We start from the raw sequence: 26,232 nt of genomic DNA, 5'->3' as shown, positions 1-26,232 counted from the left end.
CCTTTGCTGTCTCTTCCTCCAGATCATGCCTTCTAACTCTAGGTGTTCCTTAGGATTGTGTCCTGGGCCTTCTTCTCTTCTCTTCTCCCTTTGTACCACTTCACTTGGTGACTTTATCAATTCTGGTGGATTTAATTACTTTCTCTATGCTGATGATTTTCAAATCTACCTTTCTTGCCCTAGTTTCCCTGTTGACCTCTAATCTCGCATCTCAAACTACCTTTCAGACATCTCAAATAGGATATCCAGCAGACCTCTTAAACTCAATATGTCTAAAATGTAACTCATTGTCTTTACCCTCAAACTCTTTCCCCGGCCTGTGTTCCCTATTACTGAAGAAGGAAACACCACCTTCCTGGTCTCTCACACTCACTCTCAAGTTAGCACTCATTCTGGATTCTTTATTATCTCTCACTTCCTCATGTCCAGTCTGTTACTACAGACTGTCAATTTCACCTTTGCAACATCTCTTGAATACACCCCCTTTCTCTCCTCTGACACTGCCACCACTCTGATGTAGGCCCTTATCATCTCATGCCTGGATTATTGTGATAGCCTGTTGGTGCAGATAGCTGCATCCTTCTAGATTCTCCCCTCCCCAATCCATTCTCCATTTAGCCAATAAAATGATTTTCTTAAAACACAGTTGTATATAATAGCTTTGCAGTTTCATGCACAATCATCTTTTTTTTTTCTATTCTACTGTTATGGAAATACTTGTTTTATTTCTTAAGTTCAGAATGAAAAAAAAAACAAAAACAAAAACACAGGTCTGATCTCGTCATCGCCCTGTTCAATAAACTCAGTGGCTTCCTAATGCTCTGTTTGGCATGGAAGCCATTTATAATCTAGCCATCCCCTATCTTTCTGTCTTCCTAGGCCTTATTCCCCAACATCTATTTCTTGATCCAGTGACAATGGCCTCCTTGCTGTTCCACAAACAAGCCACTCCATCTCTGGGCTCCAGCCATTCTCTTTGGCTACCTCCCATCCTTGCAATGCTCTTCCTCCTCTGCTCTGACTACTAACCTCCCTGTTTTCCTTTTAGTTCCAATTTAAATATTTCCTTCTACAGGAAACCTTCTCTAACTGCTCTAAATTCCAGAGCTTTCCCTTGTTAATTATTTCCTGTTAATTCTGTATGTATTTGCTTTGTATATATTTGTCTGCGTGTTGTCTCCCCAATTAGATTGTAAGCTCTCTGAGAGCAGAGATTGTCTTTTGACTCTTTTTGTATCCCTAGTGTTTAGTACAGTGCTTGGCACATAGTAGGTGCTTAATAAATGTTTATTGATTGATTGCTCAAAAACATTTGATAGCTCCCAAGTGCCCCTAGTATAAAATATAAACTCCTTATCCCAACATTAAGGCTTTCCACAAAGTCCCATATACCTCTTCCAATTCATTCTATACTTCTCCCTTTCACATGTTTTGCGTTCCATCCCCAAAGCATTTTGAGCTCTTTTCTTTGACCCTATCCTCACATAACTGGCCTTATACTTATCTCTCTTCAAATATTAGTCTATTCACACCCTCTGTCCCCTAATGCACTGGATTGAAAGCTCTGTGAGGGCAAGGACTTTGCCATTTTGGTTTTGTATCCTCAGTACCTTACTGAATGGTTGTTGAGTTGAACTGAAATGATGTTGTCAGGTGGCCAAAATTTGTAATTTCTATCTCTACAACATCTCTTGTATATGTCCCCTCCTCCTCCATAACAAAACTACCACCCTAGTTCCGGCCCTCATCACCTGTTCCCTGAACTATTGCAATACCTTTCTAGTTGGTCTCTCTGCTTCATCTCTCCCACCTCTAATCCATCCTTCACAAAGCTGCCAGAGCACTTGTCTTAAAGCACAGAACCAATCATAGCACTGTCTCTCCCACCTCCAACCTTTGCAAAAACTCAGATGACTCTCTGCTACATCTGGGACCAAATAGAAACTGCTCTCGTTGAGCATTGAAAGCTCTTCAGAACTCAGTCTCCTCCTACTTGTCCAGTCTTCTTCAATGAATATTCCTTCCATACTCCGCCATCCAACCACACAGGCCTTTTTACTGTTGGAATATGTCTCTGGGTCTTTGCACTGGCTTTTCTTGTATCTAAAATGGTTTTCCTCACTTCTGTGTCTTTGGAATCATTTTTTTTCCTTTCTCAGTTTAATTGCCACCTTCTATGCCTTTTTTGCCCTTTTCACCTAGCTCCTTCCATCTGTTAGTGAACTCTTTCTCTCTAAACTACTTGATGCATTTTGTATCAATTGTGTATATTTGAATGTAAAATCCTTTCGAGTAAGACTTGTGCTTTTATCTTTTTATCTCCAGCATTTAATATAGTGCCTGGCACATAGTAGGCATTTAATAAATGCTTGTTTATTGCTTTAGTTTTTAGAGTCCTGATGAATGGAAAGCCTAAGTCAGCCTTGGTTAGTCATGAATTTCCCTCCTCAGGAAGGATGGCAATATGGCTACAAATGGGAATCAGGAAATCTGGTTTCTTATGTTGGCTTTGCCATTGACTATGTGATCTTACCTAATTCATTTAATCCCTCTGGTCTCAGTTTCCTCTATAAAAACAGGTGTGTGGGGGCAACTAGGTGGCGCAGTGGATAGAACACTGGCCCTGAAGTTAGGAGGACCTGAGTTCAAATTTGGCCTCAGACACATATGTGACTCTGGGCAAGTCACTTAACCCCAATTGCCTTGCCAAAAAAACCCCCAAACCCCCAAAACAACAAAAAAACCCCAGGTGTGTGTATAGTTCCTTATTTTGTGTTCTATTATATCTATATATATACACATACATATACACACTCATATGTACATATACATATGTACACATATACATGCATATATGCATACATATACATATATATGGAAATATGTTTAAGTTCAGATTTACTTCTACCACCATCACTACCAGCACTATCACCACCACCACTACTACTATTGCACTACTACAACTACAACTACTACTTCTACTACTGCTACTACTACTACTACTCCTCCTCCTCTTACTACTACCATCACTATCACTGCCACCACCATTTTTACTCATTTGCTACCTAGCATTTACATAATGCTTTAAGGTTTTCCAAGCACTTTACAAATATTATTTAATCCTCACATCAACCCTGAGAGGTAGGTACTATTATTATCTGCATTTAATAGATGAGGAAACTGAGGCAGATGAAGTTAAGTGACTTGCTCAGGGTCATACAGCTAATAGGTGTCTGAAGCCAAATTTGAACTCATGACCTCCTGACTCCAGGTCCAGTCCACTGTGCCATCTACCTGTCTCTAATAAAATGGGTGGTTATGGACTTATCTGTGTACCTGTGTTTTCCTTTAGTGGAATGTAAGTGAGCAGGCAGGGATTATTTAATTTTTGTCTGTATTCCTAGCACCTGGCATATGGTAAGTACTCAGTAAGTGCTTGTTTAATTGAATCTTGAGGGCTCTTCCCAACCCTAAAATTTTATGAAATTCTAGTGCTCAAGTTATCCACTATGATAATTAAAGACTGCACTGTTTTGGACGTTAATCAAGGTAAAACTCTGGCAAATAGGAAACAACTGTGCCATTCTTAACAAGCACAAGGATGATATTAAGGACAGAAATAGCAAACATATTTATGTTAATTAGATCAAGTGTGGATCAACTTCTGAAGCCCAGAGATACTCACAAATCCAAATAGATGCCAATATCTGAGACTGTGCATTTGGCCTTCAGCTGTCAGGTCCACTTTGGGGTTTATATGTAGATTTATACTTATCACATTCTACATTGGGTATGAATTATCTTAGTCAATCTATTTATTCGATATGTGCTGATCCATTTTGGCTATTTATTAGGTTATATATTCCTTGAGTCAGAGAGTATAGCTCCATTAAATCATGCCAAGTTATAGTGCCTAGTACAATGAGCCTCAGTTTCCTGATCTGTGAAACAGAGTTACTAACACATGCTCTGTCTGCTTCCTAGAGTCATTGTAAGGAAAGCTTTGTAAACCTTCAAGAGCTATCTAACTGTGATTTGTTATCATTAGTATTACAGTCTGGGGATAGGGACAGAGGAAATTCTTGATAAATATCAGAATGAATGAATGAATGAGTACACCAATCAACAAGTCTGGGCTTTTCCTGCAAAGGGACCTGCAGTTCCAGTAATAGATGTTGGACTAGATCCCTTTTCTAAATTTTGCAGTTGGTTGTGTTGCATTTATTTTCTTATTATTCCACGCTCCTTGGGTTTTTATTTTATTTTTCCTTCCCACAGAGCTGCTGACCAGTTCTAAAGCAACACCATGCTTACATTTTTGTAGATTAGTTTGAGGCAGTTGGCAGCAGATCAGACATTTCTTTTCTGTCAAGATTCACACATTTTCTGTGTTATCACCTGGATGCTCCATTGAACTTGATCACATGACATCTCATGTGCAGACGTCAGGCATGATGGAAAGAGTACTCGATGGGGGAAACGTCAGGCAGCCCAAGTACTAGTCTTAGGAGTCCCTGTAGGGTCACTCACTTTCTGGGTGACCTCGGTGAAGTCACTTCTCCTTAGTTTTCTCAACCATAAAAGGGGGACAAAACAGATAAACAAATATAAACAAGCTAGGCTACAAACAAAAACACAATCTTGGACTGGGTTAAAGGAGACATAGCTTCCAGGAATAAGGAAGTACTGGTCCAACTGTTCTCTGCCCTCATCAGACCACATCTGGAGTGCCATGTTTGGTATTGGCTGCATATTTTAGGAATGGCATTGACAGACTGGAAACCAACCACAGGAGGGCAACACAGATAGTGAATAATTTCCAGTTAATGTTTTATATAGATTAGTCAAAAGGATGGGCTGTTTACTTGGAGAAAAGAAGACTTGGAAAAAAGAAGCGGGAAATTATAGCTACCTTTAAGTATCAAAAGAACTATGATATGGAAGAGGGACGAAACTGGTTCTCTTTGGGCCCTTGTCTTAGACAGCAATTGACGGAAGAATGGCTAAAAAATATTTAAGTCCTTATTATATGCCAAATACTGTCTATAGCTGGGGATACAAATATAAAAGATAATCTCTGACCTCATGGAGTTTGCATTCTAATAGGTCATGGATTCTTAACCATTTTTATGGCTATCTGGTGAAGCTTATAAACACCTTCTCAGAATAATGTTTTTAAATACATAAAATAAAATACATAAGTTTATAAAGAAAGTCAATTATATTGAAATAGTTACTTAAGATGAGTTCATAGGTCCCAGGTTAAGAACTTCTGTAATAGAGGAAGTAATTGGGGGGTAGTTAGGTGACACAGTAGAGTGCCAGGCCTGGAGTCAGGAAGACCTGAGTTCAAATCTGGCCTCAGACACTTACTAGCTGTGTGACCCTGGGTAAGTCACTTAACTTGGTCTGCCTCAATTTCCTGATCTGTAAAATGAATTGGTGAAGGAAATGACAAACCACTCCAGTATCTTTGCCAAGAAAACCCCAAATGGAGTCACGAAGATTCAGACAGGACAGAAATGACTGAATAACAAAAAATAGGGGGAGACCAAAAATATAAGGAAGGGGTAGTCAAGGAAGAATATTTTAGCCTGGGAAGTTACAGGGATGATGAGTGGACCAATGAGGAGGTCCACTGAAATGCCCTTTCCAGAGGCAATGGAGGTATTGGTTTGATTACAATTCTCAGAGCAAGGAGTAGAAAGGTAGGGATGGATTGACCAACACAATGAAGGCATGGCATCAGAGAATTCAGAGCAGAGTGGCTTAGCTCCTCCTGGGAATGGTCTTTGGAGGCTGGAAAGAGATAAATTTAGTCTTGATTTAAAGAAAATAGATTGGTTTAAAAATTAAAATGGGCTGCTTTTGAAAGTAGTGGGTTCTCTGTTACTGGAGCTCTTCAACCAAAGGCTGGGTGGCTACTTGTAGAATTTTTTGTAGGAGAAATTCCTATTCAATTATGGATTGGACTAAATGGCTTCTGAGAATCCTTCCAACTCTGAGATTTTATGATTCCTTAAGTTTCTGAGCCCTACTAGGAATTCCAAGAGGAAAGGCTGTTGTATGATAATTGGCAGTGACTATCTTCTGGATTTGATCAGTGGCATCTTGAGGAGAACACTAAGTAATGCCACCCCCTATGTAATATATAGGAGATTGGATTTAAAAGGCCATCATTCTTCAACTGGAATCCAGAATATAACATAATTAATTGCAGGTTTGCTATTTGGAGACATTACAGGCTTGTTTGTAGTTTTTTTTTTCCATTCTTATGTTTTCTTGGAGGATATGTATTACTTCTGTAGTGAAACTTGTAAGCTCCTTGAGGGCAGGTACCATGTTTTCTGTGTTTTTGAAATTCCTCATAATGTCCAACTGAGTTCCACATCCACTACTTCATCCAAAAAGTGGCCAGTAAGTGCCTGATAGCCAGCTTGCTGATGTCATGATGTGCCAGATGTTTTGATGGTGGGCCAGATCACAGCTCGGAATGCACACCTCATATTTCTTCCAGGTATAGGTAGCTTCTACTTATTATAGAGCACTTTGTAAGGATGAGACCAGAGTTGTCTTGGAAGGGGGTAAGAACAAGGATAGTCATTTTTGCAATTCTATGATACAGTTGAGCACATGACTTTAGCAAGATGGTAGATTGGTTACTTTCTTACAAACCTCTTCCATATCACCTCCCCAAAGAAATTATGTACCAGAAATAAAACAGTTATTATTAAATGCATAGAAGAAGACAGAATCCTTGACATCATTAATTCCTTTATGGAGAGAACTTTAATACTTAGAACGCAATCTCCCACCAGCTCCAATACCACCAAGGAAGTGAGGACAAGAAAATTGCAGGTTTAAGTATGAGTTCTGCCTTAGGATGTTCTATTATTATAGATGCTCTGCCTGAACACCTTCCCCTGTATCCTGAAAGAAGTGGCAAATGCCAATTCTATCTAGTCACATAAAGGGAAGGAGGGGAGTAGAGGTAGGAATTGGGGTATCAGTATGGAAAACTGTGCCAGGCCTGAAGGGAAGGAAACTAGAAATCATCTGGGGTCAGTTTTATCCCCTAAGAGGTTACTCGAAACAGGGACCCAGCCCAGAAAATGCTATATCTCCAAATCTAAGGAGGTTGAATCAGCCTTGTAATCTAATCTCACCCATGAAGGGAAAGGAGGGAGAAAATGAGTTACAAGGAAGACAAGAAAAAGGTTGAAACACAAATATATTGAGAATAAATCCTCAATAAACACCCAGCATCCAAGGAGATAAATCAGTAGAGAGAATCCTAAAAATAAAAGGAAGAATGAAGAAAACATCAAAAAGAATACAAGGCTCTCTTAACATTTCTATAGGGCAGAAAGATTTGGGAGTTCTTAGTGCATTGAAGAGATGAAATTTGACAAGATACAAATGCCATAGTGACAGACATCAAGGAATAGTGAATAGAGTGCTGGACTCTGAGTCAGGAAGTCCTGGGTTCAAATCTTTTGTTACTTATTAGCTATGTGACAGTGGTCAAGTCAAAAAGGGTTATAGATTTAGAGCTGGAAGGCAACTTAGAGGCCATCTCGTTCAACCTAATTTTACAGATAAGAAAACGGCAGCCCAGAAAGGTCAACTGACTTGCCCATGAACAGGTCACAACCTCTCTGAGCTTCAGCTTCTTCACTTTTCAAATGAGTATAATTATATATATGCACATATACACATTTATACACATCTATGTATATACATACATATACAAATACATACATATACACATATGCACATATGTGTATATGTGTGTGTATCTATCTAACCTTGGCATTGCAGGGTTTAAATGGAATAACATCTTATAAAGGGTTCTGCCAACTTTAAAACTCTCTATAAAAAGCAATTCTTATTATTATTTCTACAGGTAAGAATTTGCTATATTCTCTATACATAGGGACATATTACACTGATTCTTACAAATTGTCAACTCTGCCTTTGCTATTAACAAAATGCTTCAGATAAGGTGCTGTATTTCAAGGCAATACATTTCAATACTCTTTCAAATCTTTTGATTTAAATAGGTCAGAAAGCTTTAATTAGGAGCTAATAGTCTTTAAGGCTCTCCTTTAATACCCATTGGTCACTCTTTTTTCAATTTAACTCAATTCAACAAACACTTATTAAAGCCCTACTATACACAAGACACTGGGAATATGAAGACAAAAATGAAATAATCCCTACCCTCTAGGAGATTACATTTTATATTTAATAAGGTGGAGCATCCTGGAACCCAAGACAGTCCACAGACCACAGGAATCACAGCTTGGAAAAGGTGGCATGTATTTTTGAGACTGGGGTGGCACCAGGGAGTTAGAAGATGTGAATACACTCAGTCTGAGAACCAGAAGATTCTCCTGTACTATTATTTAGTTGTTTAGTTGGGTTCACCTTTACAACTTCTCTAGCATTTGTTTCCTCTCCTCATGCATCATCTACCCTACTCTGGCTGTAATTATCTTGACAGAGTGGAAACAGCACTAGGTTGGGAAACTGAGGACTGAGTGTGAATCCTGGATCTGCCACTTAGAATCTTTGTGCCCTTGAGCAAATCATTTTACTTCCCTGGGCTTCAATTTTCTCCTTTGTAAAATGAAAAGGTTAGGGTAGATGGCCTCTGAGGAGCATTCTAGTTCCAGATGTATGATCCCATGAATAATTGCACTGACCCCTAATGTTTTTCCTGCTTCCAGTCTCCCCTCTCTCCAACCCATCTCCCACATGCTTATCATAGTGGATAGGGTACTGGACTTGGCGTCCAAAAGACAGGCTTGAATCCTTCCTCAAATACTGGCTGTGTCACCTTGGTTAGTCACTGAACTGATGCCTGGAATGATCTCCCTTCTCACATTCACCTCTTTTTCTTTATTGAAGTCTCAGCTAAAATGCTACCTTCTGTGAAAAGCCTTTCCCAGTCCTTCTCTTGCTAGGTCCTTCCCTCTGTTGATTATCTCCAATTTTTCCTGTCTATACACAGTTGTTTATATATTGCCTCCCCCATTACACTGTAAGATCTTTGAGGATAGTTTTTGCTTTTCCTTGTATCCCCAGCACTTAGTAGAGCCTGGTACATAGTTGGTACATGTTGACTGACTGACTGATCCTCAGTTTCCTAATTTGTAAAATTGGTGAGGCAGAGACTATAGTGCCCATCCTGCTACTCTTGTCCATGTGTTTCTACAAATTTGCCACTAAGAGTCTATTCAATGTACTTGGGTCCTTTCAGTGCTTTTTCCAGATATCAGAAGAACTTGAGTGGGTTTCCACATCTGATACAATGGACTCCTTGGAATCTGACAGTTCAGACAAACAATCCTTTAACAAAAATATATTTCTTGACTCCTCCCCACAACTCCTTCATGTAAAAATGGTTTGTTGGAACTTTTTTTGGGTGTCTTTGGACCCTTCTATTTAATAGATGGAGCAGCAGCCTTCAAAATGTGGTCTAGGGATCCCTGGTGATTCCCCAAACCCTTTTATGGGTTCTACAAAGTCAAACCTATTTTCATAATAATACTAGGCTATTTTAATTTGTAGTATGGTAAATAGGTATAGATATAACCCATATAAACAAAAGTCTTTTGGGTGTATTCTCAGTAATCCTCAGTAATTTAGAGTGTAAAGGGGTTGTGAGATAAAAGTTTGAGACCTGTTGTAATATAGCATTCTTGTATACTTTTGCCCCAAATGCTTATGACTGAGTTTCAGGTATATACACCTGGGTACAAAGTTAACTCAAATTACTGTGGGTCTATATCATGGTATCCTTGTTCATAGCAGTTCCAGGAGTGGGGGGGTAGGTGTGGGTGGGAGGAGTTAACTCAAGTCGTCCTGGGACTGTATCATAGTGTTCTGTTTCACAATATTTGGTAAGATCCTGGAGACCGGGAATTCTAAATTTCTTAATATCGTCTACAATTTTGGATACATAGCAGGCATCATTGATTTTGGAGTCCTCTATGGTCCAGTCTGAAGGATCTAAATTTTCAGCTTCTATTTTTCCTGGAAGAAGATTTAAGTACATGAATCACAAAAGATCATAGATTTAAAGCTGAAATGAACCTTAGGGGTTACTAAGTCTAGTCCCCTTAATTTACAGATGAAGAAATTGAACCCTAGGGAGATTGCTTAGGGTCACATAGCTAGAGAGTATATGAGGGAAGATTTGAACCTAGGTGTTCCTGACTTGAAGTCCAGTGCTCAATTCACCTCTATGACCTTACTGGTTGCATTCAGTCATGGTGAAATTTTCACTGCAGTTTGAATTGAGTATTTCCATGACTATGAAACTTCACAAATACATAAAATAGCCCATTGTTTAATGGTTACATCACTGTGGTTTGGCACAGTTATTTCACTGTGGTAACTGAGAAATTTGGATGAGATTTTTTTCTTTTTCATTTGAAAACTCTCCACATACATATATGAACTTAAAACAAAAACCCCAAAGAAATAAAAAACCCTCAAGGAAACTCTTTCCCATGTTTGCTTTCCAGGTTAGAGGTCCCAAGTTGATATCCACATATGTTAAAGGAAAAATAAGGTGGTAGGTTCTGCTTACTTAACAAAATCTTACCCTTTTGTAAACACGGAGAAGAATGCTCCATGACATCAGTACCAACACCCTTTTTCATGAACTATACAGTCTTGGCAAAATTAGATATAGAATTAATTCCATTTTCCTCCATTGAAATCCATTGTAAAAAGGTGTAGTCTCAATGTGCAAAAAAAAATCCCCTAAGGTATTGAGTTGAAAAATTTTGGCAAGAGAGGAGTTTAAGATTATGGCTATGTGGGAAAGACATTAGAGTTGATGAATGCATTCTTCCTATTAGATCCTAGAATTTCACTTAATAGCTCATCTTCCATCCCCCCTCACCCCATAGCACTTCATTTATTTTTCATTCCCTGAAAATTTTCTTTTATTTCAGGATTTCCTCTCATGCCTAGGGATCCACTAAACCTACACTTTCAGCTCCATTATGTTGTCCTTTTAGTAAATATTTTTATTGTCTAGTAGAGGGAGGTTGTAATATCATATTTTGCCAGTAGGTAGTACTATATAAAATGTGAGCACCTCTCAAATAAAAATCCTTTGAGTCTGTGAATCAATCTCTAGCTTTATCAGTTATTTAAACTTGAAATCCTGCCTATTAGATTTGTTTATAACTCAATGTACTTATCACTTGTGCATTTGTGTTGTAGAAAAATGTCCTGGGTTTTAATTGATTAATTCTATGTTCTTAGATATGTCAGTGACAGATTCTTCTGATGAAATGTAAAGTGCTAGGCAGTTTGGTCCTGCCTCAGGATTTGCTTTTGCTCCCTTGGAAAATCCTTACTCTCAAATCAGTTGCAGAAATCTTTGAATGAGGCATTGGAGAATGTCTCTGTCCAGAGAACTAAGTCTTGGAATCACAACTTGTAAAGGGAGTTTAGTGAAAATGGGGGAGGGGATGGGAAAGAGAAAGAGGTAGTATGAAGTTATCTTTGAAGTTTTGCCAGAGAGTAATATTCTAGGTCAACAATATTTGATGGGAGAGAGAGAGAGAGAGAGAGAGAGAGAGAGAGAGAGAGAGAGAGTGAGAGATCACAGAGCAACCTTCCAAAGTAGAAGTGTTCATGGAGCCTTAAGTCCTCAAGGAATTTACATCGTTGTAAGTCCCACACAGAATTTGGTTACTTTAGTACCCACAAATCATTAAATGCTGCTTTAAGAATACAGAGCATACTGTCTTTTCTTAGTAGCAGCATCTTCAGGAAACTTTCTTAAAGATCTTTGACCTTGAAACTCTTGCTCACTTTGACAGCAACTCTGAAATTTCTTGTAGGTTGCTTGGAATGTTCCTCATGCCTACTACTCACCCCTATTTTTTCTTTTCTTTTTTTTTTTTTGGAGGCAATAGGGGGTAAATGACTTGCCTACTGTCACACAGCTATTAAGTGTCTGAGGCTGGATTTGAATTCAGGTCCTCCTGACCCCAGGGCCTGTGCTCTATCCATTGTACCTCCTGCCTGCCCCTACTCCTATATTTTTTAATCATCAGAGGAATAGCTTTGGAATAGGATGGGAAGGATGGATACAATTTGGAAGGGGCTTTAAAAATCCTAAATCCTTACATTAAAGAGCTAGATTTTCCCTGTGTAACACACACCATTTTGGTGGCACAATAGCTCTTTCTAGCCATCATGAAATTTTTTTCATGTTTTAATATGGTACCTTAATATGGCAACCATTTTTCTTAAGGTGCCCAACTTACCGTACAATCAGGAAGGAGTGGATCCCTTGGAAAGATTGGGATGAATAAATTGCTTAATTTTCCACAGGGCTGGAAATTAAAGATTGCCTTGCACACGTGTGGAGAGTTGTCCATTGCCTTGGAGGGGAAAATGTTAGTAAACTAAATAGGAGATTATACGTTGTGCTTAGGTACCTATTTCTGGTGCATTTTATACTTTAGGTGACTAACGCCCTCTGTGAACTTCTGTAAGTGGAACCCAAACTCTTTAATGAATAAGCGCTTTTTAATGCTTTATTTTCATCTATAGCTTCATTTGAAACAGATCATCATTGGCTTTATGGTTTTAATTGTGTTGAAATTTCTATAGTAACCTATCACTTTTTTATATCAGTCCATTAACCTGGGTTCCACGGATCATAGTTTTAGAGGCTGAATTTTTATCTGGACTAATTGCATTGAAGGGTTCCTTATAGGTTTGGGTATTTTTCAGATCACCACAGGGAACAAGCTAAACCCCTTCCCAAACTTGAGGGGCTGGGATAACGTGATCCAACCCCCCCTCCCTCCCCTTCCATGAGCCTGAAATCCTTTTGCTTTGAAATCCCAGCCCATCACCAAGGAATTGCAAAAATAGCACACCCTATAGTCTGTGTCCCGTTCACGTGGTTTTCATTTGGAAGTATTGTGGCTGTCAGTTCTCTTGTGATAGTTCCCAATCGGAACCATGTGGCTAATGATTATGCACTAGAAATCTTAAAAGTTTCAGTGGTGTTCGAGCTGTGGATAGCTGCTATGAATGGAGGGGGTGCTCCTCTGGCTGCCTTCTGAGAACGAGGAAGCTCAGAGCCTAAATGAATGAAGATGGTGACAATTGTGTTCTAGTCTGGAATAATCGGAAGCACTTCACTAATAACCTAGGAAGTCTCATAGCTTGATGATTTACTGAAATTAGTCAAAGGACCTGGGTTCAAATACTAGTTGTACCTCTTAGTAGGTTTTGGGTCTCAGTTTTCTCATGTATGGAAGGATAATAATAACTAGCCTTTATAAGGTGCTTTAAGGTTTACAAACCATGTTACACATGTTATCTTACTTGAGCTTCACAACAATCCTCTGAGGTACAGGCTGTTATTATCTCTTTTTTATGGAGGAAGAAACAGGCTAAGAGAGGTTAAGAGACTTATCTGGAGTCACATAGCTTAGGAAGTGTGTTAGTCCAAGATTTGAACTCAGGTCTTCCAAGTCCAACATTCCATTCACTGCACCATCCAGCTGCTGAGATTTGGCATCAGAAGACCTAAGTTTGAATTCCAGCTCTGCCACTTAACCATCTCATCTGTAAAATGAACAGGTTGGACTGGATGACCTCTTAGATCTTTTTTAACTCTAAATCTGTGATCCTGACTAAGGTGATTTCAAAAGTTTCTTTCAGCTTCTATGACTAGTTAGTCTCTAAGTTTCTCAGACACTTACTAGTTATGTGACTCTGGGCAAGTCATTTAACCCTGTTTGCCTCAGTTTCCTCATCTGTAAAAGGAGTTAGAGAAGAATGGCAAATCACTCCAGTATCTCTGCCAAGAAAACATGTTAAGGGGTCATGAAGAGTGAAGCATGCCTGAAAATGACTAAACAACAAAAAGTTGTGACCTACTCATTCTGAGTCTATCAAACTCAAAGCCATTTCTGTCCTTGAAGAAGAAAGAAAAGTGCCTGCAGAAGATAAATCATGTTATATCACTGAAGGAGTTTTCCATGTTGATCGTGTAGGCAGGGGCATTTATGGTAGAAGTCCTTTCATCCCACTTAGCAAGGCTCACCTGACTGACTAGGCACTAAATAAGAAATGGCTATGCTACCCATCGGCTTGGCATATTTGCGTGGAGTGGCTACTTGCTAAAAAATAATGGGTCCATTTGAGAGGCCATTGCTTTTGGTTTAGATGGGAGAACTCAGAGTACTTGGTATCTGAGCATGTGTATAATTTCACCTGTTCTACTGGCACATGGATGGATTGGGTGGATTCTCACTATGTCAGGAGGCGTCATACACTTCACATGCCCTGCTTGCCTGTATTGGATAACACATTTAGGTAGAATTACTATGAGGTAGAATTCCCAATGTAACAGTGCTTCATCCTCACCCCACCAATAGGATGGAACCCATTGTAATGGCAGCATCAGTTGGAGAGTAATACATGAAACTAACAGTGGCCAGTGCAGAGTGATGGTGACATGAATGGTTCCAGAGTCAAAATATTCTCTGTAATGGAAACTTTCTTTTTCCCAACCCATTTTTGGGTTAAGTATAGTCACAATATGTGACTTTATGAGAATAACAATATTTTGGGGGTCATTTTCCCTTCCCCCTCCCTTCTTCCCTCCCTCTCTCCTTTTCTCCTTCCTTCTCTCCTATCTTCTTTCCTTTCTTCCTTCCTCCCTCCCTCCCATCCTTCTTCTTTCCTTCTTCCTTTCCTTCCTTCTTCCCTTTCTTCTTCCCTTCCTTTCCCCTTTTTGTCTTTTTGTCCCCCTTTCTTTCACTCACCATCCTTTTCTCAATGTAACAATTACTTAAAATTGAACCCTAATAACAGGTGATTTGTACCCTTCCTTTGCATTGAATATGTTGTGTTTGAATTCTCTGAACCTAGTCGAGTGTCCCCATGAGGAGTTTTTATGAGGCCTTTTTGATACGCACAGAGAGACAATAAACAATTTATTGTGACTTACTGACTACTGAGTACCTAACTCGCACTATTCTTTCTCATTTTTTTATTTCTTTAGGAATGGAAACACACACACACACACACAATCCATCTTCAATGTATCCTTCAATACCTTCCCTAAGAAAAGCATATAAGCCATCTGAAGCCTTTCTCTCCCTCACCTGCTCCTGTTACCATAACTGTTGCTGACCTAGGCAGAGACCACTCAGGGCCTTGTTATCAGAACTTTTACATCATTTGAAGGCGAATGATATCTAACCCTCCCCTTCCCAAATTTCCCTATATCTCTACATCCCTAAAAATATTTCTTCCTACTCCCCAATTTGATCCCTAAAGAAAAACTTATTCCTGGGCAATTGTCCTGTTGTGGGTTGGAAAAAACCCCAATACTGGGTACATATTTGTTTTCAAGCTGTTGCAAGTGATTTTGGGAAGGGACCTTTACATCCAGAAACAATAGACTGTGTTTGTTTGTTCTTCACTAATTATTTCACTTCGTGTTTGTTCTTCACTAATTATTGACTAGATATTGGAAATAGCTTTTTCTTTCTTTTACTCAGTATTAGATAATACAATTAATGGCTCCATCTTATCAATAATTATATAACTATGATCTATTTTTCTTGGCTCAGTCAGCATGGACAACAACAACAAAACCTAAAGTTATCTGCCCTTTCTAGACTAACAAGAAGATGCAAGATCTCTTCTGATTCTAAATCCTTTGACTTGGGCCTGTGATATCAAGATGATTTCTTTATCCTGAATCTGCCTCTTATTCTTATAGAGAGAATGGAATGGAAATGGAATGGAAGAATGGGAAAAAAAGTTAGGAAAACTGAGGTGATACCAGGAAAAATTTCTGATATTGACTCCACGAAGAAAAAGACTGTATTGTCCCTGTTCCTTAGGTTTCGAGTGAACTGGGCCAAATATCAGAGCCGATGAAGGCTAAAAATCCCCTGCACCTATGCAGAGTTGACTTGACTCAAGGATGATTCTTTTTCAGTGTCTTGGGTGTGACTGTAACTGTCTTTTTTTTTTGGCTTCACCTTCAACCTTTGTATGGAGATCCGCATGAGGACAATAGAAGGTGCCAGCTGGGAATCTGACTCACCTTGGCAGTCCCATACTGATAGAAGGAGGTTTCTCTCCAACAAAGGAAACAGGTTCTCAGGAGCAGTAGATTTTTAAAGGCAACATCAGACAGGCTCCAATTTGCAATTCATACAGTGAATAATGCTTTAATGAGGAGGACCCATAATGATGGGTAATGCTCCGATATAAATAAGCAGTGGCAGGACTAATAAATGCATGGAAGCCTGTCCACAAGAAGGGGATAACTAGTGGTTGTAAATGCTAATCAGTGATTTATTTGTGAAATTCCTAGAGGCAAATGGCGGGTGGGGGACTTGTGGAGAGGGGGAAGGAAGGGTGGAGAAGCAAACTACACAGAGGCCCCAGGCTGGGGATGGAGGTAAATCACGTATTAGTATGTATTTAGCAAATGATAATTCAAGCCAAAGGAAAACGTGATTCAGAGAAGACTGCTGCCAAATTATGGATGTTTCAGTGTCAGGGGACAGATGGGGGAAGGAATTTCTTCTGGGCTTCCTTCCTCCATTTTCCTATGATGGGAAGGTCATATCCCATTTCTGAAAGTCTTGTGCCCAAAGATAGGTATAGGTGATGTACTGTGAAGGTTATTAAAGGAGATGCCTTTGACACTGAGAAAAAATGTATTGATAACTTTTGTTTTTAGATTACCTTCATTTTAAAAATATCCTTTCAGTCTTCTCCCTAGAGAGCCAAGTCTTGAAACAAAGAAAAAAAAATAAAGACAAAAATGGAATCATCCAAACTCAGTCAACTAGCATTTATTAAGCACCCACTCTTGTGTTTAATATCGTGCTAAGTTTTAACATATCAACAAAATCTGATATATGTAATATTCTATGACCATGGTCCTCTCCTTCTGAAGAAAACATAAGGAAGTACAGATATTCCTTCCACATTGCTGGGGTTGGGGCACAGCACCTCCAAGATCTGGAAAATCCATGTAAAATTTTTTGGTTCTCCTTTTGTAGCAAAGAAGAAGTCTGAATTATTATGATATTAAAAGATAAAATATGCTGATGTCATATAATACTATACATAAATTTTATGCATTTATGAGTTAACTTTTTCTGTGTTAACTGCTGGCCTTACTGTGTCATCTGTGGCCTGCAAAACTCCCCCTAAATTCCCATTTAGTTCCTTATGCTGACTTGCCATATATTGAAACCACTATGGGGAAACTCCTGATGTGGAAGAGATACTGTTCTTCTCAGTCCTTCTTGGTGTTATGCTTGCTTATTATAATTAGACTACATTCAGATTTTTTGTTGTTGTTGTTTTTTTGTTTTTCCATTTATGTTGTTTCAGTTTTTTTTTTAATATTGTTCCTGGTTCTGCTTACTTCAACTTGTATAAGTTTATGTCTTCCTATGTTTCTCTTCTCTATGTTTCATATTCATTCCTTACACCACAGTAATATTTCACTAGATTTATTTTACTCATTCGTTTAATTGTTCCCCTATTCACTGGAAATGCCTTTAATTATAAGTAAATGGCTGCTATTTTGATTCAGTCAGCAGTCAAACATTTATTAATCCCTTATTATGTGCCAGCCACTATGCAAAGTGCTGGGAATACAAAGACAAGTAAAAACAGAGATAGCCCCTGTCCTCCAGGAACTTATATTCTAATGAGGAAGACAGCATATAAACATAACCAAAGCTAAAAAGGGGACTGGGAATGTAACCATGATGGAGGAATCCAAAGGAGTGCAGCTGAGTGGGAAATGAAGAGATGGCTGGCCTGGCCATCCTTAAAATGAAGTTCTGGTGGCAGCTGTCTTATCGAAAGGAGGCACCCCGGAGGCAGAAAGGATACTTCCACAGTGAGTTCCAAGACCGAAGTGATCTTCTACAATGAAGAATTTTGGGGGGCATGGCGGAGAAGTCCATAGGAGAGTAGCCTGATGGGATTGATTAAAACAGCATAATGCAGGAGTTCATAACTTTTTTTTTGTTCCGTGTCCTTTTTGGCAATCTGGTGAGGACTATGAATTCCTCCTTAGAATCATGTTTTTAGATGCATAAGATAAAATACCTAGGACTGTGAAGGTAATTATTATATTGAAATTGAGTTATCAGTCATTAAAAAAAAAAAGCAGACAAGTTCACGGACTCCGGTTTAAGGACCACTGGTCTAGTGGCTTAAATTTTGTTTTGGAGGCTCTGATTTTTACCTTAGAATGAATCAATGAGATTGATGAACTGTTGGTAGAGGGTGGTAGATAGCCTTGGCTCAGGGCTTGGGTAGCTTCAGCTGTGTTAGAATTATTTTTTTTGGCACTTGTGTGTCTGCTTCTATCGCTTCATTTAATCATTCCACAAATATTTACCGAGCTCTAGTCAACTGTATTTCAATAACAGCCTTAACTGACGTTTACATACTACTTGAAACTTTGCAAGGCTCTTTACATGCATATCTCACATCTGAGTCTCACAGCTTCATACCCCGATGTAGGTATTATAAATGTTAGTATGCCCATTTTATAGATGAAGAAACTGAGGTTCAGAGAGGTTAAGAGGTATTCTCAGAATCACATGGCTAATAAGCCTCAGACACAGAATCTGAACTGCAGTTTTTTTGACTTATGGCCTAAACTCTATCAGATGGTCTACATTGCCTCTAAAAGCGAGGCTTTGTGTACCAAGTTTTTTCCACCAGAAAAGCTGTCTTTGTTTGTTTTTGGAGGCAATTGGGAGTTCAATGACTTGCCCACAATCACACAGCTAGTAAGTGTCTGAGTTTGAATTTGAACTCAGGTCCTCCTGACTCCAGGGCTGGTGCTCTCTCCAATGCACTGCCTAGGTACCCGGATGCCTTTCTTGCTAACAATTCTGAACTGTTTAAACCTCGACCTGACCCAAAATAAAAATATAAGTGATTTCAGGCTCCTCTTCCTCTCTCTAGCAATGGAAACTTTCAGGTGGCAGCGAGAGAGATTATTCATTTTTTTTTTTCCAAAAAAGGGTAGCAAAATCTGGCCTTGTTTCTTAGTGGAAGTTTGACGCTGACCTGCTCCTCCCCCACTTGTTTCCCTTCCCTTCTGTTTCAAAGTTTCCATGGGCAGCCTTGGAATCCTGTAAACATCTCTGGGTCAAAAGCTCTAACCTGAGTCACCTGAAAAACGTGTTTTTGGTATGTGTCGATGGTGAACATTTTCTCTAAAATAAATCAGCCTGGGCCTTATGACAGACTAGACAGGTGGCTATTTCATCAAGCCACAGGGAAGAGGAAAAGATAAGCCTTCTTTAAATTCATCCACTTGGAATGTGAGCATTCCAGCACATTCAATAATTTGGACAATTTGCATTAAATGCCACTCCTGGCTAATGGCTGCTATTTCTCCATCAGTGCAGAGATGATAGCCGGGTCCACATGGCAAGGAAATGAAAAGGCTTCTAGTAAATAAATGAAGCTGGAGCTGCTGGTAACAAACATATGAAACAGAATATTCATTTTTCTTCAATGGGAATAACACATGACAAAAGTAAGGCTTTCTTCAGATTGTTTGTTTATAGAAAATTCATTTCCACCGAGGCCTTATGTTAAATTTGCTCTCTGATGTTAGCATTTTCAGGATGCACAGGGCCACTAGAGTATGTTCTTATGATCTTACCATTTATTTACCTTGATACGAAACTCCAATTACTGTCAGAGATGCTTCTTGTTAAATATGGTAAGAGCTCTAGCTTCTAAGAGTGTGAATATGTATTCTTTACTCTGGGGCCAGACTCAAATGGAGGTTCAGGAATGAGAGTTCTGGGGACTTTGGTGCAAATTAATTAAATATCTAAAGATAACAATGTAATGGAAACGGAAGAAGTTTGGGCTTTAGAGACAAAGCTGGAATTTAAGGAGGGAAAAGCATATAGCAATCAAGTACAAACTTGGTTCTCCCTCAGTTAAGACTCTCTGGGCCCACTATTTGTGTGTGTTAAGTTACTGTGCTTAGCAGGTTTTAGTGATGTTTTCTCTCATTTTTCAACTTCCAAAACAACTCAAGGTTCTTTTTTTTTTAAGTTTTTTTTTCTTTTAAGGCAATTGGGGTTAAGTGACTTGCCCAGGGTCACACAGCTAGTAAGTGTCAAGTGTTTGGTCAGAGACTGGATTTGAACTCAGGTCCTCCTGATTTCAGGGCCTGGTGCTCTATCCACTGCGCCACCTAGATGCCCCCGCAACTCAAGATTCTTAAAATAATCCATAGTACCTTATGGCCATAGATCTCAAGTAGGAAGGGACCAAGAATCTGTCCAGTCATTTTATGGAATGTCTCCAACTTAACCTGGAGGTTAAGTGACTTGCCCAGGGTTGCACAGGTGGCATTTGAACCCCAGATTCTCTGACACCTGGGTCAATGTTCTTTCCACTCTCTTGTCTCTGGCAATATCAGGACTTCCCTTAGCTTAAAATGCAAGGATAGTGCTGTTCTATTTAAGTGGTTGTATTCAATTACTGACTTGTGTGTGTGTGTGTGTGTGTGTGTGTGTGTGTGTGTATGTAACTGAACTCCTTTTTTCATATTCTAAAAATACAATCACAGGACACTCATTGGGTCCAAGTGTACTTCTGGTGAACAAGACAGTGAAGAATGGTTTGAATTTAGTGCAGATACAGGAAAATGTGTGCCATCAACAACAGCATATTACATTTTAAACTTATAAAATATCTGGGTTTTAGTCTGGCCAGTGCTAGTACGAGGTGGGAGAGTTAGTGAAGATGAATGTGTTGGGTCAGTTAAAGTGAGAACCAGCCCAGACCTTAAGTAGACCATAAATTGCACTGAATGGTATACTATTATTTTTGGCACTCTAAGTGGAAAAATGTTATTGAGCTTGTCTCTACTTCCATTTCTTCTGTTGCATTTATCCTCCATTTTAAATGTTTTATTTTTTGTTTCAAAGTCTGGATACCACAGAGGGCTGCCTTTCAGAAAGTACTAAAGTTTTGTTGGCCTAAATGTGGAAATAGATTATTGTTTCATTGTTGTTGCTGTGCTGGGGAATTTGAGAGGGAAATGCTTCCGTTCCTCAGGAATATCTGTTCTGTGCTGGGATCTATGAATATGATCATTTCTTAGGTATCAAGCAAATGCCTACACCAGCCTGGAGTTATACTCTATAACCCCAAAGCATATACACAATTGGATGTGGAAATCCAGTTAAATTCTTCCTTTGCATTCCATCTTTATCTACAGCATAATTTGCTCTGCCATTCTTCCCTGGGACGGATTGCCTGGAGATGATGAAAGCAATACATTTTTAGCCAAGAGAGGTAATATGTTTTCAGCAATATCTGAAGAAAGCTACATTTTGTATGATAGCAATTAGTCTAGAGACGTTGTAATATTCAAGGGAGGGGAAAGAACACATTTCAATACCCTGATGAAAACTTGCAGGAAACAAATGAGAATGAGAGAAACTGAGGAACGTTAAAACATCTGTTCCCAAGAAGATAAGGGCTTGGAAAACAAATATATATATATACACATACATGTATATATTATATATGTATATATATTATATATATATATATTCCCAATACAACATGGTTTTTAAAGTTAATTTTGTTTTTCCTTTCCTTTTTCATTTCCTTGCCTATCTATGACCCCATGTGCTATTGAAGTGAAAATGCCAAGGTGCCATGATGGTGATGTGTTGTGGAGTGGTGTGGTGTTGAAGATGTGAGTTTGTGTGCTCCTTAGTTAACCCACAAGCATTTTAAAAGTGCCTTCTATGTGCCAATCACTTTGCTAAGTACTGGGTATACAAATAAGAGCAAAACATTTTGCCTCTGCCCTCAAAGAGCTTATAATCAAATAGGGGAGATAACATGCCAACAACTGTGTACAAATAAGATATATACATGATAAGTTGGAAGTAATCTCGGAGAGAAAGCACTAATAGTAACAGACCTCTATCTAAGGACTATGGCTAGACCTATGACTTTCAGTCATGACTTTGTCAGCTCCTTTTTGCTCCTCTCCTTCCCTTTCCATCAGGATGTCTCCAATTATCTTAGTGTCAGAAAATTATCAAAACTGAATTAATTTTAATTCAGTTTAATTAAAAAGAAGTATAGGACACATAGAATTTGTTGTAGAGGTTTGGGAGAAAGGAAAGTTGCCCTACTGGAATGTTTTGTAGTTCATACAAATACTAGATTTATGGATTCTGTTTAGTTAAAAACAATGGCAGCTAAGACTGATAAGTGGTAGATTTGTATTCTCAAATGTTCTATGGATGACCACTTGTTGGGGATATTTGTGAAGGGAATTCTTGCTCAGGTTAGGGGATGTACATCTCTATGTATATATGTATAAATGTATATATTTATATATACACATATAGAGAGAGACAGAGACAGAGACACACAGAGACACAGAGAGATAGAAAGAGAGACAGAGACAGAGACAGAGCAAGCTATATACAGGATAAATTGAAGTAATGAACATAGGAAAGGTGCTGGAATTAAGAGGAAAGGCTTCCTGTAGAACAAGTATTGTTCCCCACCCCCAATTTTATAGAGAAGGAAATTAAGATCTAATTAATGTAAGAAAATTTAAGAAATATTTATTATTGACTATTATGGTACAATAGTAGGATACGAAGGATACTAAGTAGGATACACAATAGGGGTTACTGAGACAAAAATAATACAATCCCTGCCCTCAGGGAACTTATTTTCCATGTACAGAGATACATATTTTATAAGATAGAGTATAATAAAGGCAAAGGACAGACCCAGGCAAAATGACTAAGAAAAAAAATATACTCTCAAACTGAGAAAGAAGTGACTTCCCAAGGTCAGCAGTTCAACCCAGGTTACAGAGTATCAGAAACAGAAAAATCTTCATCCAATCCTTTTATGTTATAGGTAAGGAAAATGAATCCCTGTGCCCAAAGTCACATAACTAGTTAATGTCAGAGGCAAGACTTCAACCTTGATCTTCTAACTCCAAATCTACTGCTCTCTCATGAAACTGGGTCCAGAACCTTCACCTAGATCACTGTGTTTCTAATGCAAAACATGCTTCAGCATGGGGAAAGATCTGTCCACCAGCTCATTGTCGTGTGGGTGAGAAATATAACCATGTCCTTTTGTAGTGTAACACCCACTCTTACCCAGGACAAGGCTGAGATAAGGCTGAGGCAATAAGAACTTCCTATGTTGTGTGCTGCTCTACAAGATGAAGAACAGTCCCTGATTTGGTCTTTGTTTTTGACAGACCATTCTTCCTGTCATTTGTCAGCCCCTAGATTTATTCCAGAGGTCCATAGACTTTTCCTAGTGGTAGATAAAAGAAGAAAGAAGCAGATCCCAACTGGGGCAGATAAAATGATCTTATTTAAAATTTTTTAATTAAATTTTTATTGACTTTTTTAAATCACCAAAATTTCCCTCAGTATCCCTCCCTCTCCCCTAACCAGAGAGCCATCCTGTATAACAAATTATGTATGTGTACATATATATATATGTGTGTATATATATATATATATATATATATTTTTTTTTTTTTGGCAAGGCAGTTGGGGTTAAGTGCCCAGGGTCACACAGCTGGTATTTGTCAAATGTCTGAGGTCATATTTGAACTCAGCTCCTCCTGACTTCAAGGCTGGAGCTCTATCCACTGTCCCACCTAGCTGCCCCAACAAATAATATTTTTAAAGACAAAAATCATGCAATTGAGCACTACAAGGAAAAAAAATGTGTGGACATATGTGCAATACACCACATCTGTGGACCTTCCACCTCTGCAAAGGAGGAGGGGGAACATCTTCTCATATTTCTTCTTCTTGCCATACTTGTTCTTTGTAATTTTAGATCATTCACTTTCAGTTGTTTTGTAGTTGTTCTTTCTATTTACATTATTGTAGTCATTGTGTATATTATTTTCTTGGCTTTCCTAGCTTCCCTCTGCATTGGGTCTTGTAGATTTTGTCATGCTTCTCAGCATTCATCATAGTCATCACTTCTTACAGCACGGTAATATGCCATTAAATTCATGTACCATAATTGGTTCAGTCATTTCCTCACTAGATATACATCTACTTTAGTTCTAATCCTTTGGTACCGCAAAGAAGTGCTACTCTAAATATCCTAGTGCATATGGGAACTTTCTTCTTATTAATGAGCTCCTTGGGGTCTAAGTCTAACAGGGAATCTCTGGGTGAAGGGTAGAGACATTTTAGCCACTTTATCTGTATAATTCTAAATTGGTTTCCAAAGGAATTGGTTGTATTGATTTACTGCTCTACCAGCAATGCACCAGTGTGCCTATTTCCCCATAATTCCTCCAATATTTATTATATTCGCCTTTTATCATGTTTGCCAATTTGCAGGGTATGAAGTGAAACCACAGAACTGTTTTGATTTTCATTTGTCTTATTATTAGTGATTTGGATCATTCTTTAATATAGTTAATTGTTTATAAATTTTCTTTCAAGAATTTTGTTCATTTCCTTTTACGACTTATCTAATAAGGAATGGTTCCCTGTTTAAATTTAAGAAGCATTCAGAGACTTGGTTGGGCAAAAGTTTCAGCATAACTGCACTTGGTAGGCTTGGAGTTGGTGAAAGTGTAAAGAAATACTCCAGGCAGTAAGGGATAACAGCACTTGCAGTTATATTCTGAATCAAACTGTCTGGCATTCTCTGCCTCTCTGTAGCAGACCATGATCTGCACATCTGGCTTGAAGAACTGCCCGGGTCCAGAGTCCAGCTGTGAGTACTATTACCTGCCAGCCTAGGGGTATTTATCTCTCAGAGGACCCAGTTATATATGAGTTTATGTGGTTTCAGGCCCTAATCCTGTTACATGAGCTAATATTTCAGATGTCTAAGTCAACTGGATGCTCTCCAGGAATCCTTTGCAGTCTCTATAACACATGTTCTCAGGTAGCTCACTCTTGACAGATATCTAGAATTCCTACTTCTTTTATTTGCCAAGTAAAACAAAATAAAAAAAAATCTTTTAAGTTAATGATAGGAACATTTTCAAATGGAGATAAATGATTGGGTTCTTAAGTCATCTGTGCAATATACTTGAAATATTTTCAAATAGCATTCTTTAGGGGTTCTCATTAGATGGGTCTGACCTGCTGAGATGAGGGAAAAATTATTTAAGGAAAGAATACTACAATATAATGTGGAAATTTTATCAAATAGAGAATATGAAATGAGAGCACAGAGACAGGAAGCTCTGGTTTGAATTTGGGAGTTTGGAGGCTTGAGGACTGCAAGCACATTGGAGTCCACAGTGTGATATGGAAGCCGAGAATGTTAATGTAATCTCAGGCTTCATTAAGAGAGGTAGTATATCTAAGAATAAAGAGGTGATAGTCTCTTTGTGTTCTGCCCTGGTCATAGAATCATAGAATCACAGAATCACAGAATTACAGGATTTTAGAGTTGGAAGGGGCCTTGGTGGTTATGTAGTCCATCCCAGACATGAAAAGAATCCCTACCATAGCATGAAAAGCATTTCCCCTGCAACATAGCATAGCATACGCTCATTCAGAATTGACTTGAAGACTTCCATTGAGTGGGAACCTACTAAGTTTCAAGGCAGTCCATTAATCTTATGGATCATTCTAGTTCCTAGGAAGTATTCCATCCCCCCAGTCCCCTCCCCCTAACACACATTAAACCTATATTTGCATTTTCAGAACTTTCACCCATTTTTTTCTTATTCTCTCCTCTGGGGCCAACAGCATAAATCTTATCCTTTGTCCACACAAAGGCCTTTCAATTACCTGAAGACAGTTATTATATGTGTCCTCCTCATTTTTCCCCTAGTCTACCAGGCTTCTCTTCCCTAAGCTAAGTATATACAATTCTTTCAATTGCTCCATATACAGTCTCAAGATCCTTCATCATCCTGGTTGTATCTTCTGGACACTCTTGAACTTTTTGATCTTTCCTAAGTTATTATGCCCAGACTGAACACCATCATCCAGATGTAGCATGACCAAGGCAGAACAGTAGGACCACTATCTTTCTTGATTTTCCTGGAGGCTATTCCTGGCTTCCTGCAGCCCAAGATTGTACTAGTTTTTTTTTTAAGCTGCCATATTATGTTACTGATTCAGATTGAGCTTGTTATTCACTAACTCTCTT

This window comes from Vombatus ursinus, unplaced genomic scaffold, assembly GCF_900497805.2.
Source record: "Vombatus ursinus unplaced genomic scaffold, bare-nosed wombat genome assembly UNPS02014778.1, whole genome shotgun sequence".
Taxonomy (NCBI): Eukaryota; Metazoa; Chordata; class Mammalia; order Diprotodontia; family Vombatidae; genus Vombatus; species Vombatus ursinus.
The sequence above is the reverse complement of the archived record's forward strand: the minus strand, read 5'-3'. Positions refer to the sequence as shown.